Below are 17,941 nucleotides of genomic sequence, written 5' to 3' on the forward strand. Positions count from 1 at the left end.
TTAAATACAAAAACAAAAGAGGTTTTTGCACAGAGAGCAGGAATGTGTCCAGCTCTGTCTGACAGTGTTAGTACGACCGAAAAGGAGAGAGGATGTACGGAGAGAGGGAAAGGTTAAACAACACAAGGACAATAGAGAGAACACAAGACAGGAAGGCAGATAAAACACAAGAAGAAGAACAGATAAGTACAGAAATGGAAATGGAAAAGAGACAGACCTATCTGTGGTGACCTTTACAAAGAAGTGAAGCACAGAGGAGTGCAGTCAGGATCAGGCTAATACACCGAGGAGAACATCTTTATCCAACCTTTTCTCCTGCTGATATTTCAGCAAACAATGACCGATAACAAACAGCCGAGACACCCGACCTGTAAACCTGAACTGTGTCAAAGGTCAGAATCAGCTGACTCAAACATCTGACCAGAGCTAAATCCACTTCTCTGGTCATAACCCGACACTGAAGCTGCCTCCTTCACCTGCTAAACCTCTGAATAACAAAAACAACTCCTGCAGCCTGCATGAATCTCACACTTCTACCTTCACACTCTCACATATTAGAAACTCATTTGCTTTCATCAGCAGCAGCATCCCCGGGGGGAATCAGTGAAAACATGTAGGATTGTTTAGTCAAAATTATAATACAGCTGGGGCAGTTTATCTTTGAAAAGCCCGTTAATTTGTTCAGGAGGAAACGTGTTTTCATTTGCATGTTGAATAAGGAGAAGCTGGAGAACCATTTTCCAACCTGTTCCACCTCTCTCTTCATGGCTAATGAGGCAGCAAGCAGCCAATGACTGATTCCACCGGGAGCCTTTGGCATGACAAACACACCATGACGTTACAGTCAGCACAGAGCACGTCCACACATGTAGGTGTGTGTGTCAGCACATCTGTGTGCAGGTGTCTGAGTGTAAATGTGTATATTCATGGATTTGTGCGCACAAATGAGTATTTTTCCAGCTGCCTGCAATTACATTCAATATAATTACATTAGATTAGTTTAGATTACATCAAATCAGCCAATTACACAATAAAGCAGAGAGAAATGGCTCTAAAACAGCTCTTCTGTTAAGAGAGATGATTTTGTTGTGCATCCAAAGTAACAAAGCTGGTTAGTAAGGCTGCACAATACGGGGAGAAAATCAGATTTGCACTAGAAAATGCAATTTCTGAAGAAAGTGTGGTGTGAATGCTGCATGCTGAAAAAGCTGGTGCTTTGCTGCCAAAGCTGCTTCTAATAAGTAATGTATGAAAGATGTGGAATATATGGTAGAAAAACTGCTAATGCTGTGCTTTAAAGTTGAATGAATATAAGTCATGTATAAAAGATTTGAAGATCTAAAAGTTGAATAAAATCAGTAATGGAAGAAAGATGTGGTTTAAATGTTTATTAATGTAAGTGTGATGTCTTGCTGTGTGTTGAATGATAGATGTTGAATATCTGTTGAACAGCTGAGGCTAAATAAACTGCATTGTCATGTTTAATGTGTGAAGAAGACGGAGGATGAAATGATGAAGAGGATGGTGGAGGTGATGAAGAGGACGTTGAGTTGAAATGTCAGACGAGCCTTGAAAGATGCTTGAGAAAGTGTAAAATGTCTGTTCTCTGTGTGTGTTTGTGTCAACTGACCTCTAACTGAACTCAACTGTTGCCATGGTGATGGTAAATTAGTAACAGCTGTTTGACTCCTTGATTGGACAGTTGATTTCATTGAGATTTCAGGTGAATACACCATCTCAAACTTCTGTCAGTATGCCAAGTCCGTAAATGCTATCAGCAAACGGATCAAACCAGAGCATCATAAGACTCTGATGACGCAGTCGGGTAAATCTCATGTCTCTACTGCCAGAAATGTGGCCAGGGCAGCGAAATACAAAAGTGCTCACATTCAGTGTCCTCCTGAAATTTCTGACAAGTTTTAACATTGGAGTCGATGGGGCAGTTGGTCACATTTCTGTTCAAATAGGCATCTTCAGAAAAAAGTGTACATTCTTCTGCTTTGATAGCCCATCTAACACAAGCAGCACAAGAATACCTACGCTTTGATGTTTTAATTATGTCTGTGGAGTGAAAATTGTGGGCTCAGTTGCAATTTTTCAAGAAGGTGTCCGAGATATTTTCACCAGCCTCTCCATTCTGACGATGACATCACTCACTCTGAGTCAGAACATCCAACGCAATACACACTCATGTTAAACACCCTGAAGGCTGAAAAACTTGATGAACTTTGAGAGGTCACTGTGAATACTGTATGACTGATGTGAAAAAGTTGAGTTAACCTGAAAGAGCCCAAAGTGTTGGGAATAAGGGGAACGGAGTTCCTAAGTGAATGTATGAATGAGTCATGAAGTCTTGACATTTTGAACATCCCACACATTCAATTCAATAAGGAAAAACTTTTTGGAAAACCTGGAATATTTTGGAAAGCATGGATGGTCTGAATGACTTTAACACATTGAAAAATGTGGAAGGAGTTACTTTGTACTTGCTTGCAGCATTCACACCAATTATTTTGCATACACAGATTTGGGGGGTTGCAAGGGATGGCCATGGCCACCGTGGGCTTCAGCCTGGCCACCCCAGTCTTAATTGTGCGCTGTCCAGGTATATTTACGGCCGCTCAAGTATATTTGGCGACTAATTCTATCATGTTTCTTATTTAATCCGTCGAGGATCGTCATCCAGGGCTGATTAATTACTGAACATTCTCTCCTCACGCTCCGCCTCTCCCGTATCTGTCACGGGCAGCGTCTCCACACATGCTCATCAGAGAAACACACACACATACAGTGAGAGACGACTTCTAGTATATCATCCTGTAAATGCATTGACTAAGGTGTGACGCTCCCTTTTAAATATGGACCTTATTATGCAAATATGTTACAGTCCACAAAGTACCCTCCTGCATGAAATTAAAGTCTGCATTTATTGTAAAAAGGACTCAATGGAAGATAATTAAAAGTACTGCAGCACTGACTGAAGCAATAACATGTAGCACGTTTGACTGTTATAGACACTATGACAAGGCTAAACTTCACAAATAGAGTCGAAATAATAGGAAGCAAAGATTTAAATTCAGGGGACACAGACGACAAACTGAGGAATGTTACTCTACAGCCTCCATGTTTTAGAAAATACATTCATGTTTGCATTACTGTTCTATTTTTCTTACCACTATGATGCACTGATTGCATCTGAAAGTAGCACATGGAGGATTAAAAGCTGTTCAGACAGTTGTGTTGTTTCTTCACAAGTTGCAGCAGACTGTTGTGGAGGAGAAAGGAGACACGGGCACGATGGGCAGTAAAAATAATGGGGAGAAGAGAACATAAATAAGTCATGATGCCTCAGTCGCTGGTAGAAACACAGCAGACTGACTTGTAAAGTAAGTTCTCCTTAAACTCACGAACACCAGAGCAAAGGCAAACATTGTGCGACAGAATGCAAACACACACAGCCGGAGAGCAGCGCCGAGCTTTAGGATCCAACACAACAAGTCAAAACACCAGTCATGAACAAGGATCCACACCACGCCTCCTCCTCCTCCAGTGATCAGAACTTAAATTAAAACATCATCATGAGGATTACAAATGCTTAAAGGGTAAAAGGTGAACGTTTTTTATTACCAGGAAATCAAAAAGCTGAGAGAGAAAGAAATTAAAAAGCACCCTGTAAGATAAAAGCAAAGCACAACAAAGCTGATGTAGCGTTCAGATGTTCAGTTACAGATATTGGTAAGCTGGCACTCGAGTTCTGTAAAGCAGCCTGTGATTTTCAAACTCTTTGAGGTTTAATCTTTTGGTTGCTAATGAGCTATTTTGAATTTGAGCTCCACGCTATCCCAACAGAAAAACATAAAGATGATGAACGCGTGCAGCACTGGTGCAAAAAGACACTAAAGGAGAAATACTTCCTATTTACACACACGCTGACATGTGTGATAAACACACACACACACATTGCGAGCGCTAATACTTCATGGGAGTTCATCATCACTGGAGTGAGAGAAAAAGCAATGAGGCTGTTTGGCACATTTCCTGCTCAGCCAGGGTTGACAAATTGCCAAAGCCCTCTGTCACAGCTCCACTTTAAGGCCGCTAACTGTTTCCTCTGCAGGGATTTAGATCTCAGCATTAAAGTAGCTGAAATGCATATTCCTTACACCTTCATCTGCATCACGCAGCACGGAGCAATTACAGTCACTTTGAATGGTAATTTGCATGAGACAGAGCTCAATGAATCAACGACTACTTGTTGTTGTTGTGTGCAATCACATCACATGCAATATTACTGAGACGGGCAGTTTTGAAGGTGAGAACATGAAAACAATCTTCATCAACAGCACAGAGGTGTAATGAAGGTGTTAGCAGTCAAAATAATCCTCCTGACTGTCAAACATGCTGTTTGGAAGGTGTTCAGCTCCACAGAGACTCACATTTCTCTCCAAAATGACTTGAAAGGTTACAATAAAAACAAACAAACACTCTCTGTAAAAGACTGTATCTATTTCAAACCATCTACAGCAGCCAGCAAATCCTTTCATAGAAGTGTGCTGTCGGGCTGTAGTGAGCAGAATAGCCAACAGCATTATAAATGAACTCTTTTCAAACATTGATTTTCAGCTCTTCACTTATAACTTGTTCTTCCACTTGCAGAAAACTTTGAAACAAAATGTTCTCAAGTTCATCCAGAGCTGAGATCGGGTGTTTGGCACACTTTGTCTTTGTCAATGAAACGATGTTATTTCATAAAACTTTCTTATCTCTAAAACCAGAGATGAATCCTTGACTTTGCCAATCACAGATTATTTTGAACCAGCTGTTTCCAAACAACAACAGTTTGGTGCAGTTAATACAGGACTGGACTATAACTGTGTAGCCTGCAAACTATGATAAAGTAGTGTTTGGAAATAAAGATGCATCGTACTACATTAGTTAAACCCTACGTGATTAATTACAAGATATGATTCAGACAATGACGATTCCTTTAGACAATTCCCTCTGTCATTTGCCTCAGCACCACCTGAGTCATAAGTGACAGACTGGTGTCCTGTAATGTTGTGCATTGGGAGGTTTGTGGTTTGGGTGTCGGAGTTTTATCGCCCAATGCTGCTTTCAATAAAAGTTCAGAAATGCCTTCTTTACAAGTATTCATGTGTCCAATGATTTCTGCCTGTGTTAGTATGTTAAAAAGAAGATGAGAGGAAAAGGGAAGTAAACTGTGTTCTCCCAGGAGGAGGCCGACTCACCTGAGCGTAAAAATCTGCACTGAAGAAAGCGTTGACAGAGCCAGAAAAGCAGAGAGTGTTTCTCTCTGCCGGATGGGTTTGGATGGTGCCATCACCACAAAGTTATCGTCCAGCTTCAGCTCTGACAGCGGCTGAAACAGCCTGACGCTCCCGATGCGCTGCATAGGTGTGTGCCCTGCATCGGCCTCTGCTGGTCTGGGCGGACGGGGCTGCCCTTTCTGGAATCCTCTGAGCTGCAGTCACCGCTGTCCGTGCTTTGAACCATGTAGTAGACCCTCGGGGACCCTCTGCCTGCCCGGCCTTACTGTGGGCGGACTGAACCAGCTGGCCAGGGGCTCCAGCTCGGCTACACATATGCCCAGCTCACCTTTTAGACTGCATGTCCCACGCACTTCCTGAGTCTCGTGAAAGGCGAACATCCTGACGCAGGGCAGCTTGTGGATGGCACTGTAATCATCCCAGTCCCTCCCTGCAATATAGAACACCTGAACCTTTGGCCAGCTGGGGTGGATCCTCTCACTGATGATGTAGGTGTGGACCTTCCAGTTGAACGTAAAAAGAGGTGATGTTGGTGCTGATGTTGTCGCTGATGATGAAGAGAAGGACGGTGTGTTGAACGGCCCTGGCAGCGTCTGCGGCAGCTCCAGAGGGACAGGCTGCTGGACAGAGAGAGGCCCGTAGCTGGCGTTGACAAAGGGCATCTGCTGGGCCTGGTGGATGAAGAAGGACTCCGAGCGAGCCTGCGGGCTGGAGTTCCTCATCAAGTCCTGATTGGCCTCCTGTAAGAAGATAGATCGGCGTTGGGCCGAACCTCTGCAGGCCCTCCAGGATCACCTTGCTGTCCACCACCGAAACACAGAGACAAAATGACAAAGAAGAAGTTATCTACCTGCTAATCTTTGCTTCAACAACTAAGGTAAAAACACCTGAAAGAATTCAGGACACTTCTGGTCATGCTTCATGGTACTTGTATTTCTGTAAGGAAGATTTAAAGTCTAATCCCATCAACAAAACCTGAGCCAGGTGTGAAATCAAAGAGCACAATGAGAAAAACAGGAGGAAATAACTTACAACCTAAACAGCATCAGTTCACATTTTCCATCTGCATGCATTGCCTCTAACCTGAGGCGATCGTATCTACGGTCAGTTTCTTGTGGTGAATGTTAAATGGTTTACTACGTCACCCAGGCCACACATGACTTGTTGGATATGACACACTCGACCTGCACGTGTGCCACATCCAGTGAACCACCTCTGGCAATCAGGAAGAATTAAATAGAACTTTATATTTCTCAGGGAAATTCTAAACTTAAAAGCTACTTTTTTTTGGTGACTTTTAAGAAGATTAATGGCAATTTATGCACACTGGAAATATAATCTTGCCTGTATGTCGAGATAGGACTCAGTTGTGACTCCAAAAACAAGTAAAACTTTTGACTCAAATAGCAGCAGGTAACCCTGTCGGAGTACCTTATTGCCATGAGCTGTGGGTCAGTTGTCGCTCAATCGGAAGGTCGGGGGTTCGATCCCTGACTGCTACAGGTCACATGTCGAAGCGTCCTTGGAAAGACAATGAACCACAAATTGCTCCTGCAGGCATAGCCATCAGTGTCCTCCTTACGCCGTCTCTGACTCACAACTCATCTTTCAACACCACACCTGTGCTTAGGTATAAGAACTCAGACTGTATCAACTCAACTGTATCATACTAGTGTGGAAAAAACATATATTACATGATACGCAGCCTTTGTTGTCTCCCAACTTATTTTTCTGTCCTACTGATTTTGCACATCAGGTCATCTGACCAGAAAGCTCATCCAACCTCAGCAGACTCTGCAGGGCTCTAAAACTCGCTTCCTCTCCATCCTGCAAATCGTCCCCACCCTCTGTTTTTCTTCCCCATCATGCTCCAGAGAGTCGGCCTGATGGAGTCGCCCATGAGAGGACATTGATTTTCTCTGCTGCAGCCTCCATGCTGTTGGAGACGTGGCGTGGCAGTGATTTGTGACAGTTCATGGCAGCAGAGCAATGACCTGCTCACCAGATGGACAGAAGCAGCTTCAGGCAGAGAGCTTCAGAAATGACCATCGCAGCTCTGGCACAGAGGAAGAGGAGGAAATGAGGATGTAGTGAAGGTTTACCCACCTCATGAAAACTAATTTAAACTCTGTACTGTACCTTTAACAATATACTGTAAAGACATTACGGTTCTGCACTCTGATGAAAAACTGTTTATATGCATTTAATAACCTCTCATATTGGTAGAGTAGCTTAAAGAGATATCATGCATAAGTCTATTTGCAGTAATGGAGGAGATGATGGACAGCTCCTGGTGCTGAAATGATGTTTTCATTACCTGCCTTTCATTTATACGTCTTTGAGAGGAGTCTTTTATCAGAAGGTGCTGCTCTGACTGTAACACAGACTAATGATGGAGCCAATAAATCAATCAGAGCATTGATATCCAATCCTTCTTCATCTGCTGTTACTTTACATCAATGTTCAAATGATGGCCTTTGTCTCTAACGCAGCTGAGAAAACTGTTTGTTCCCCAAATAAAACACAACCATGAAGCTGAACCAAATTACAGACTCTATTGCATATAATCATATGTATTAAACTCAAATGAAACAAAGCCATAATAATACAAATAAATGCATCATAAATATTAATACGTTACACTTTTCTATCTTCATGTTTCACACTTTCTTCAAACTCCTCAGACTCCAGAGTTAAACTGCATTTTTATCCACCACTGCCTCCCTGATGGGGAGGAAGACTAAAGGCCTCCACTGAGACAGTTCACAGTGAGCGACTGCTGGAGCACAGTTTTGACCGTGAGAAGGATGTTTACTTTGAAACGTGACAAAACAGAGAGCGATGTCATGTGAGGAGCAGGTGCTGAGCTGCTGCTGGATCGTGCTTTCAGTACAGTGAGAGGATTTTCCTGTCTCTCTGTTTCTCTGGGGGACGTGACACACTGTCCTAGTTTCCATTTACCATGACACAGATTAAACTAAATACCTCATAACAGCCAGAGAAATGTTGCAATTTGTAACTTCAGATTTAGATGAAGTCCCTTCCTATGACACCAAAAGGTCATTATAAATAAAAAGGCACAGCTGGTGTGATTTGTGGCCCTGAGCTGCCCTTGGAGTTCATGTCTGCAGCTACTGTACGTGTAAATCATGTCTGCAGGACTGTTTCTGCAAATGAAGGAGGGAATGATTTACATTGCATTCAGGGCTTACTGTCTTGATGTTTTATTCATGTACAGTGAGCCAAGAGGCCCACAAGAGCATGGGTCTTTCAAATTAAAATGCATTAAGAGTGTTTACCATGGAATTAATATCCTACTACATACTACTTCTAAAATTACATCTCAAAATGATATTAAAGCATCAAACTTTTTTCTTAGAATCACCTGATCTCATCTCTGCTGATCAGAGCTGAACTTCACCCAAGAAATATAATCCCTTCATCTCTCCTCCCTCCTCCTCTTCTCATCCTGTCTCAATCCTCCACCATGTGTGCATCCTGCTACAAACTCCCTGATCAAACATATTAAGTTGGCCTGACTTCACTTATTAATCAAACAGATTTCCTGATATGAAATCTATAGAGGAGAAGAGATGGAGGTGAGAGGTGAGAAGACGACATCGAGAGAGAAAGGAGAGCGGAAGAAAGAGATGATGATAGAAAAGGTCAAAGGTGAGATGTGTATGGCCCTAACTCTTCATTGTATGGTTTGGTTTAAAATTAGACTTGTTTTTCTTGTACTGTCACAAACACAGCAGAACATTGTGACTGCCTGCTTTACAAGAGTTCACAGCTTCTTCAACCTGCTGCTGTCTCTTCTCTCTCTGGAAAAACAAGCACGTGGTCACTGACGAGGTCTGCATGTGAAATCTAAATGTGGTCCATCTTTCTGTCCATCCATTATTTACCACATACAGTTCTATTGTGGTCCATGACAGCCTCAGAGGCAAAGTCTGGTTCGGTTGTTCATGTTTCTTATTGTCAAGAAATCCTAAGAAAAGACACAAACCATGAATGCATCCTGCTGCAAGCAAACCGAGCTCATTCTCCTGAGCCACAGAGCTCCGCTTCAAAAACACAGCGTGAAACACCTTTGTTACCTCGTTACAATGAAGGCACATCCTGTTTGTGTCTTCTACTGCTGACATTTAAAAGCTGTTTCCAGAAGTGCACGAGGTAAAACATTTGGACCTGATCTTTCTGCAGCGTTTTCTTTTGTTAAACATTTGCTCTGTGTGGGAGCTTTGCTCTGCAGAGGAGCTGCTTAGGGGACCTTGAAGTCACCATCAATGGACCTGATGTCGGTCAGGATGAGAGGGAACTGTTCTTATTTCCAGCCACAGAACAATGGAGAGAAAAGGGTGTTTTGGCCTCTTGGAGGGCTGGATATAAATGTCAGCTGCTGCTCAGACGGAGGAAACGCCATTGGCAAAGTCAGGAAGCTTAAAAACCTTATCAAATATGGTTTGATATTATTTTGTGCTGAGAAGGAGGGAGGCTGAAAGACAATTAAAACACTCTGGTTTAAACAAATGTAATCAAACATTATAGTAACAGTATTTTAAGGCTAAAAATTGTTGATGTACATGAACCAAGACAGTTTCAAAGCCTCCTTAAACTCACTTCAGGCTACTAGATATAAAAGCGTCTTCAGTGGGCAGTAACACAATCGCCTGGTTAGTGAAACGTCCTGTCTGATGTCTCCACACAAACAAAACACACAGGAAGTGTAATCACTCTAAGTGGCCATCACATGCCCCCTGACACTGCAGGAGAAGCAGAGCAGAGAGGCCGCTCCCAGCTGGAGGTTCATCAGATCACATCAAAGCAAAGCACACCTCATCTTTCATCAGCAGGCAACACATTTATGCAGCGATCGATAGGTGGAATCACATTTTACCCTTTCACAGAAATGAGGGAAAATGAAGTATCGTGACCCGACCAAGATGGATGGAGCACGGCTGTATGCCTCACAGATATCAGCAATAAGTCTGAGCAAAGTGTTTGTGAGAAACTTGTTTTCGTCTCAGACAAAAAGCTCATGGCCTCTTTAGTTTAGGTCACATCCGTCGATAAATTCACAGAGACTGAACACAAGTCATTGTTCTCCTCCTGAGCACCAGCCTCTCCTCTCAGCGTCCAAGCACACACACATAATCAATACAGATATATTATGAGCACATGCAGTGTTCCTGTGGGACTGCTGGTCTGCACGAGGAGAGTCTTCACACAGACAGCCATAATCTCCTGTATGAAGCCGCAGGCAGCAAACGTGCATCACTCAATGAAAGTGATTCAAAACAACGACTTCATTATTCATGTGCACATTAAAAATAGATGTGTTCACATGTTCTCAGATTATGGGAGCAGACACAAAGATCAATCGGCCTTTGTGATGAATCTGTTGTTGTGTGAAACATGTTACAGACAGAACAAATGAAACAGTCCAACCATACCACTGAAGAAGGGACAGAAAGAGAGCTGAAATATCCTCATCTTCTCTGCTGACATGGAGACACAGAGGGTAATTACACATTACATGGTCCAAACAACGTCTAAATGAGCTGTTTGTAAACTGTCACGTCTTAAAGAGCCAATATGTTTCAGCTGCCTCGATTAGATCCGAAAGGTAACTGCTGCCAGAATGACATTTAAAATCCATCCTCCGTCTCTGCTCGCCTGGAAATTATCTATTTCAGAGTTAAAGGAAACTTAAAGAAACAATAACAGGCAAAAAAAGATAAACCTCCTGTTTGGGCTTTGGTTATGAGCGACTCGGGAAAACTTCCAGCAGCTTCCGAACATTTCTTCGTCTGCATAAAGAACATTTTCCCGCTCGTTCTGCTCGCCGTCACGTCTCCCTGGTGGGGCTCATGAGCAACAGCAATGAACAGTGATTGGCTGGAAAACAAGCGCAAAGCTTTCTGCCTTGAAGACACATTTAGGACGTGAATGGGCTTTTTATGACACTTCAGCTCGGCCTCTTGGCCAGGTTGTGAGCTGTTGAAGGAGGAGGTGAACGGCGGAGCAGGGAGCCACTGAGGAGCCGGCGGTTGTTTAGATGAGATGAACTTGTAGATGAGAGCTCTTGAAGGAACGAGGCCGAATGTGCTGAGCCGAGCAGAGCAGCAGTTAGCCTTCCTACGAGGGGACCACAGAGGTAATCCAAGGCTTCAGCTTTAACTGTGTGGACTCTGACGATGTCATTTAAGACCTCAGATTGCCCAGTGAGCTTATGAATGTGAGCGGCTCTCAGTGAAGTAAGCACACTTTGAAAGTGAGTCAAATAAAAGGAGGGACAGTGACAGATGATGTGCTGCTGTGCTGAGACAGAAGGAGACCTGCATCATAAATAACAATGACTCTCTGCACATGCTCATCATATCCAAGTGAATCCATTTCTGCTGTACTCTATATCACACACTGGGGATGTGTGTGTGTGTGTGTGTGTGTGTGTGTGCGTGCGCACAGCAGCAGGGTGAGTCATGAGAGGTTACAGTGTAAGAAAGTCACTGGAGCCTGGACATCAGAAACTGCAGCTGCTCCTGAGAGTCGAATAATGCAGACCAAGATATTCATGATGATCACAAGCAGGAAGTGTAATCGCTTACTGCTGAGACAAATGTTCAGAGTAATAATGAGATGGTTTAAAAAAGAACCTCACATAATCCTTTTATTGAACAGCTTTCTGTTACAAATGACGTCAGTGAATTAAAACCAGTCTGAAAAGCTTCAGATGATGAAAAGTGCATCCAGGATATCTCGTACAAACAGATGATGGTTACCAGTGATAATGCAGCGTGAGGTGTTTAATGTCTTCATGTACTGATGTGAAATGTTCATGTGAAAATCCACAGCTGATCAATCCTGATGAAACAGTCCTCGAGTCTTTAGTTTGTTGAGTATAAATGAGAATACAATTCTGTCAGAGCGATTAAATAAGGGACAGAAAAAGATTAGAAAGATGATTGTTGATGAAATCAGTGTTCAGAAGCATTTCGTCACTTGAAGATGTTCTGAAGTGAAAACTAAGAATAAAAGACGCTTAAATTTGAGAGTTAAAGATAAAAGCAGGACGCTCGACAGTTCTCTTCTAATTACAAGAATTAAAACACAAGTTTATTTTTTCCTCTACAAAAGTGTTTTTTATTCTCTCGTCCTCAGATCACACAAACAGAAGGAAAGCTCTGCTGAGTGTTCTATTATAACAGGCTGTGAAACCGTATATTAAAGGGCTGTAGAGGTAAGTGAATGCATCTTGAGGTACAGACAGTGTGCGACATACCCAGTGGCAATCGGGGGGTCCCCCCTACCTCATGCTGCAGCGATGTGCTGAAGTCTTACACAGACTCAATACGCGTTACACAAGATTTCATGGACACAAGCCGTGGCGATCAGCCAGGATATCCACGCGCTGCACATCATCCAGCTTTTTACAAGTGAATCCAAAGTTAGCAAGTAATGAACTCTGTTCTCACCGTTCTCTCATTTTTTCCCGACTTTATGCGCACATATTTCCCATCGAGTGTAAATATTAAGTGGAAGCACAAACAGATCCACAGCTTTCACTTTGTACAGGAGTGGAAGGGTTGTGTGCTCCAGTATAAAGAGAGCTCTACGTGTGGCAGCATCAGGTGTTCAGGTTTATATGGTTAGAAGTAGAAAACGGTGATTAGACCACACAATGCAGACAACAACACAAACAAGAGTCCTGGAGAGAAGAGATCAGGATCGTACATGTTCTTATAATGAAGGTGTTTCTATGTGAGGGTGGATTTGTGTCATAATGTGCATGTTTGTGCTGCAGAGGGATGTAAGCATGCACCTCACTGCTCAGCCTATAGATGCTCAGAGTTCAGCCTGTAAAGCCCTGACTGTAATATCTGTACGTGCAGCCTGAATGTTTCACAGTGCTGAGGAATGAGTGCAGTGAGACGCCTCTGGCACAGATACAGTGGACTGTGCTGATCGTTGGCACTGGAGGAAAGCGGTGCCTCTGACAGCAGTGAGGTGCTGAACAGCATGGAAGAGAGGAGCCCGGTCTCTGTGGCCCTGAGGAAGTCCACTGCACGCTCCAGCAGAAGCAGAGAGAGAGAACACAGTCATTTCACTGCTGCTCAGAAACTATGAAATGAGATGAACTCGGAGGTCTCTCCCTGCAGCAAGCAACGCTCACGGCAAACGTTATCATATCCTCCCCCAAAGAGCCTCAGAGACTTGAGAGTGTTTGAGTGAGCTCAGTGGTTCGGGGGATGGGCGGGGAATGGAAATAAAGAAGCAGAGAGAAAGGCTGTCTGTCATTCTCACTCAATGCTCACACCTGGTTTTATTTGTCAGCCTCGTCCTGCTCTCAACACATTTTGTGACGAAGACAATCTGTGATGGTTTAGTCAGATAATCACCTCACGACCGCCTCGGGTTTGTGCCAAGGAAAAGCTTTTCACAGAGTTTTTTTATAGCGGTCATAAAACAAGATGCAGCTCATCATGAAACGTCACTTTTTATCACTCATTGATGAAATATGTGATACAGAGGCCCAAAGTTACACAAGCTAAAGGTAAGCAGAGTAAATCAAGAGTCAATGTAAGTAAGAGATGGTCAATCTGCTCTTTCATCTTCTACTCGATGGTACGACTAAGAGATAGTTATCTTGTTTCTCTCCTCGTCCCCATTTCACTCGAGCACGAGGACGACTCCATGAGCCCTCAGTAATAACAGGGCGGAGAAATCACAGGAGAGAAACAGGCTGGGAGTCTTCAGGTAGAGAAACGCTCTCAGGTTGACTTGAAATGTTTCTGAACATGGATCAAAAGTGGACTGGTGCAGTGAGGCTGACTAAAGTAAGCTGTAGAAACAGAAGAAGGACGCACAAATGTGGAGCAAGTGGGAGAGAAGACGAGTCACTACTTCTCCATCGATCAGAAACCTCAAAGACAACAGATGTGAAAATCTGGAGGAAAATCTTGACACGTTTCAGGTTTAATCAACACATTTGATGACCCGTTAGCTGTTAGCTAACATTAACATTCAGCAACTTAGCCTAATAGATAATCTTACCGTCAGCTATGAAGTGGCTATAAGCTAATATTAGAGTTTGGTTTTCTTACAGGTTACAATAAGAAAGATTTAAATTCCAAGGTAACAAATTGTCTTCGTAGCTAACATAAACGTAGGTAGCAGGTGGTTAAATGCTGTTATTAGCTTTCGGCTAACGGTAGCTAACGGGTTATCAAATATGTTGTTTTGCCTGAACTCAGAAAATGACTGAAGTACTTTAAATCTCTTTCTAACAGCTGAAACATTCAGACTCTAACTCCCACATAAACTCCATGTGCGACTCCTCTCGGAGTGAAAAAGCCTTTAAACTCACTTCTTCAGAGACGCCTGAGGCCCACTGGCTGGTGAAAGTCTTAAATAAGTCTCATCACGACGTGTTACATCAGCAGGATCAACTTTAACATCGCTCACTCAGGTTGATTCAGTGACGGGTGTCTGATAAAAGTGAGCGAGCAACAGTTCACTATTGTGTGTTGTGTGTTCAACTGTGTCACTGCTTTGAAACGTATCATCAATGAGCTTTTATTGCAGCTATAGATGCTACATAGAGCACTATGAAGCAAGGTCACATGATCAGTAACAGTCGCAGGATATTAAAGCTCTAAACTACAGCAGATCTTATACTGAACAACCACTGCAGCTTTAAGAGACACACAGAACACATATAGTTTAAGAGCCGTCTATAAGGTGCCAACAGCATAAATAAAACTTGATCAGGTTGTTTCTTGTGAGTTTTCTCAGTGAAAGGAGTTTACAGGTATTGACTGGAGTGTTTTCCTCTAATGGAGGTGACATTGTTTTAAGGAGGTCGTTTAAATCTAAAGCTTAGATGACCAAAGTAAGACGGGGTAAAAGTAGCAGTGCAAATATCCCAGGCCTATTATAGTAAAATAAGCAGTAATGGTAGCGCTCTGCCCGGGTTTATAACGAAGCTATTAACATGGCAATTTAACTGAGCAAATGTTTTATTAATGTCGTATCACCGCACACATTCCCTCCTGTGAGGCGATCTTCTCGTATTAAAGGAGCTGCGACAATGTTTACTAAAGTGAAATGTAGTTTAAGGTCATCACTGAGGTTTCCTTCTTTACAGTCGACTGGGATCAAAGCACAGAGTCAACATTGGGACCACAATGCTTTGACACACTATGACATCAACAGCAGTTAGATCACACTGTCAAAGGTCAGGACAGCCATTTTTAAAGTACTTCAGAATAAGCAGCACAAACAGCTCGTGAACTCCAAAGCCCCCGGCTCCATTCAAAAGAGGACAACTTCTTTTGGCCACACGACGAGCTGACCACAGGCAGAGCTTTGGCAGTCAGTCGGTCACTGACTGTATAAAATTAATAGATGTAAGCACCGTGACATCAGCCTCTGGCTTTTCAGTCTTTTAGTGTCACATATATTTTCCATTATAGTTTCAACGGTTCATTTTGCTCACAACTTTGTATCTAGGTGGATTTAAAGTACAAAATGTTTCGAAGTGTGACTGCTCAGTTATCAGTTATATAAGTAAGTTATAATCATGGCTGTAACCTTTATGTGCTGGTTGATCTGAGTTATTGCTTTGCAGACTTACAGCTGTAGTACTGACACACAGACTTATTGCTGCCAGTCAACAATCAAAGTGACATAACTTTCTTTCACATCTCTGTTGAGCTTTGCTGCTGAACATTCTCTTCATTCTTTATGAGCTTTCAGTTTCCACATCCTCTGCCTCCACCGCTATATAGCATGTATACGCTTTCATACAGTAACATGTAGTTACAATGACATCTATGTAACAGTCTGGCACTTCATTGATCTGCGTCCTTGGAACTCAGACAAAAGCATGAACAGAAAACCTTTAGTGTTCCCTTCTGACTTGTTCTCATGCTGCTGATCATCCAGATGCCATCAAGCTCACAGTCTGGATCACTTGTCCTCTTTAGCTCTCAATATTAACATGAACCTGTTTATCAGAGGATCAGAGAGGTGAGCTCTCTTGTGAAGAACAGCGCTGCTTTGAACATTAGCAGAAATGGATCAGTAAGAAGAGCATCAGACTGTAATGGCCTGTGTGTCTCTGTTGAGTGCACTTATATTTCCTCTCTTGATTTTCTCTATTAGCATGTGCATGGGCCCATTTGTGCTCACATGCATTGGCATTCATATCACATGTGTGAGCGTCCAGAAAGCAGAGCAGGCTGTTAGAGAAAAGCACTCTGTTGATGAGAGCAGATCAATATCTCAGCCCGCTGTTAACGTCTCCGACCAAACTGGGAACTTAAAATGATTCTTCAATCAAAGTTAATGACCTCTTTTAAATACACGCTCAGGAGAACTTTTTTATGTAACCAGACACAGTGTGTATCTTTGTTTTAACAGAGCCTGTGTGAATACAATGACACAAACAGGCTCTGTTAAAACAAAGACCCTCCCTGACTTTGATCACGGCTCCCAGGACGGAATATAAACCAGTGCAGATGGCCGGCCAAGCAAGACAGGACGTCCACTGAGGACAAAAAACAAACCAAGTGTGATTTTATTCATCAGTCACTGCAGCTGATTTACCACAAACGTCTTTACTTCAGACTCACGTTCAGTGGCTAGTTGTCTTTTAACACCCAGCTGGGACGTTCACGAGCATCACATTGGGCATCGTGCCTCGCAGCTCTTGGCAGCTTGGCGTCGCTCCCCCTGGACACTCGCAAGCTCTTGTTTTTATTTTCTCACTTCAGCAGCGAGAGCCATCAAAGACAAAAGCAAAGTTGCTCTTTGTCACACAGAGACAACAGTCATTAAATTTTAACAACTAGGAGGACTGATCCAGCAGGAGACAGAAAGTAGTCCCTGAGCAACACTCACATGATGTGACACAGATTCAGACTGATAACATGCAGAGGCCTGTTAATGGACTGATTGGGCTCGTTAATGTGTCCCTTAATGAGATATGATAAAACACAATGCATATTTAATTGACCAGAACATCAAATATTTATCTACATGGATATTAAATCATTCAACATGTTACAGTGCTGCTTAAAGACACCGTCAGTCTCCAGGAATTAGTGTAGATTTGTAATTTGAATGTATCACACAAAGAGAAAAGCCGACAGTGTTGATCGCTGTTTATTGAGTCAGGATGCAACTAACAAGTATTCATACTCTCTAGTTTCACATGTGCAAAAACACATGTGATTGTGTGAAACCTGTTTGCACATGTGGGACATTTACTTTGCTCACAGGAAACAGATATTGTGAGGTATTTTAGAGAACCTTCAAACTGTGCACACCTTCAGCAGCACCCGTCTATGACATCATATCACAGTCTGTCAGCGGATACACAACTCTGGCCTCAAAGCTCCACGAGGACGCTTCATAGCCGACAGACGATCTGTGCAGGGCTCTCATTCTCAAATCAGCATCACTGTGAACTCGTCTCTGAGCCACACAGGATGTTTCACGCTCCTCATTCAGTCAGAGAGGAGATGCTTCAGAGGTCACACTGCTTCCTGTATGAGGGGGGTCTGCTGTGGATGAGCCTGTGTGTGTGCGTGTGCAGCCTCTTTATGTTGGTGTGGAAATACACACAGGTTAGTGCGCTCGCAGAA

The 17,941-nt window shown here is 42.9% G+C and overlaps 1 pseudogene; it reads right to left on the reverse strand.

Annotated features, from left to right (window-relative positions):
• LOC138602371 (transmembrane protein 132C-like) overlaps positions 1 to 17,941 on the reverse strand; it is a 79,017-nt pseudogene that overhangs the window by 34,927 nt on the left and 26,149 nt on the right.

Source organism: Semicossyphus pulcher, unplaced genomic scaffold (assembly GCF_022749685.1).
Source record: "Semicossyphus pulcher isolate SPU_LCO1_2020_fin unplaced genomic scaffold, fSemPul1.0.p SCAF_22, whole genome shotgun sequence".
Lineage (NCBI taxonomy): Eukaryota > Metazoa > Chordata > Actinopteri > Labriformes > Labridae > Semicossyphus > Semicossyphus pulcher.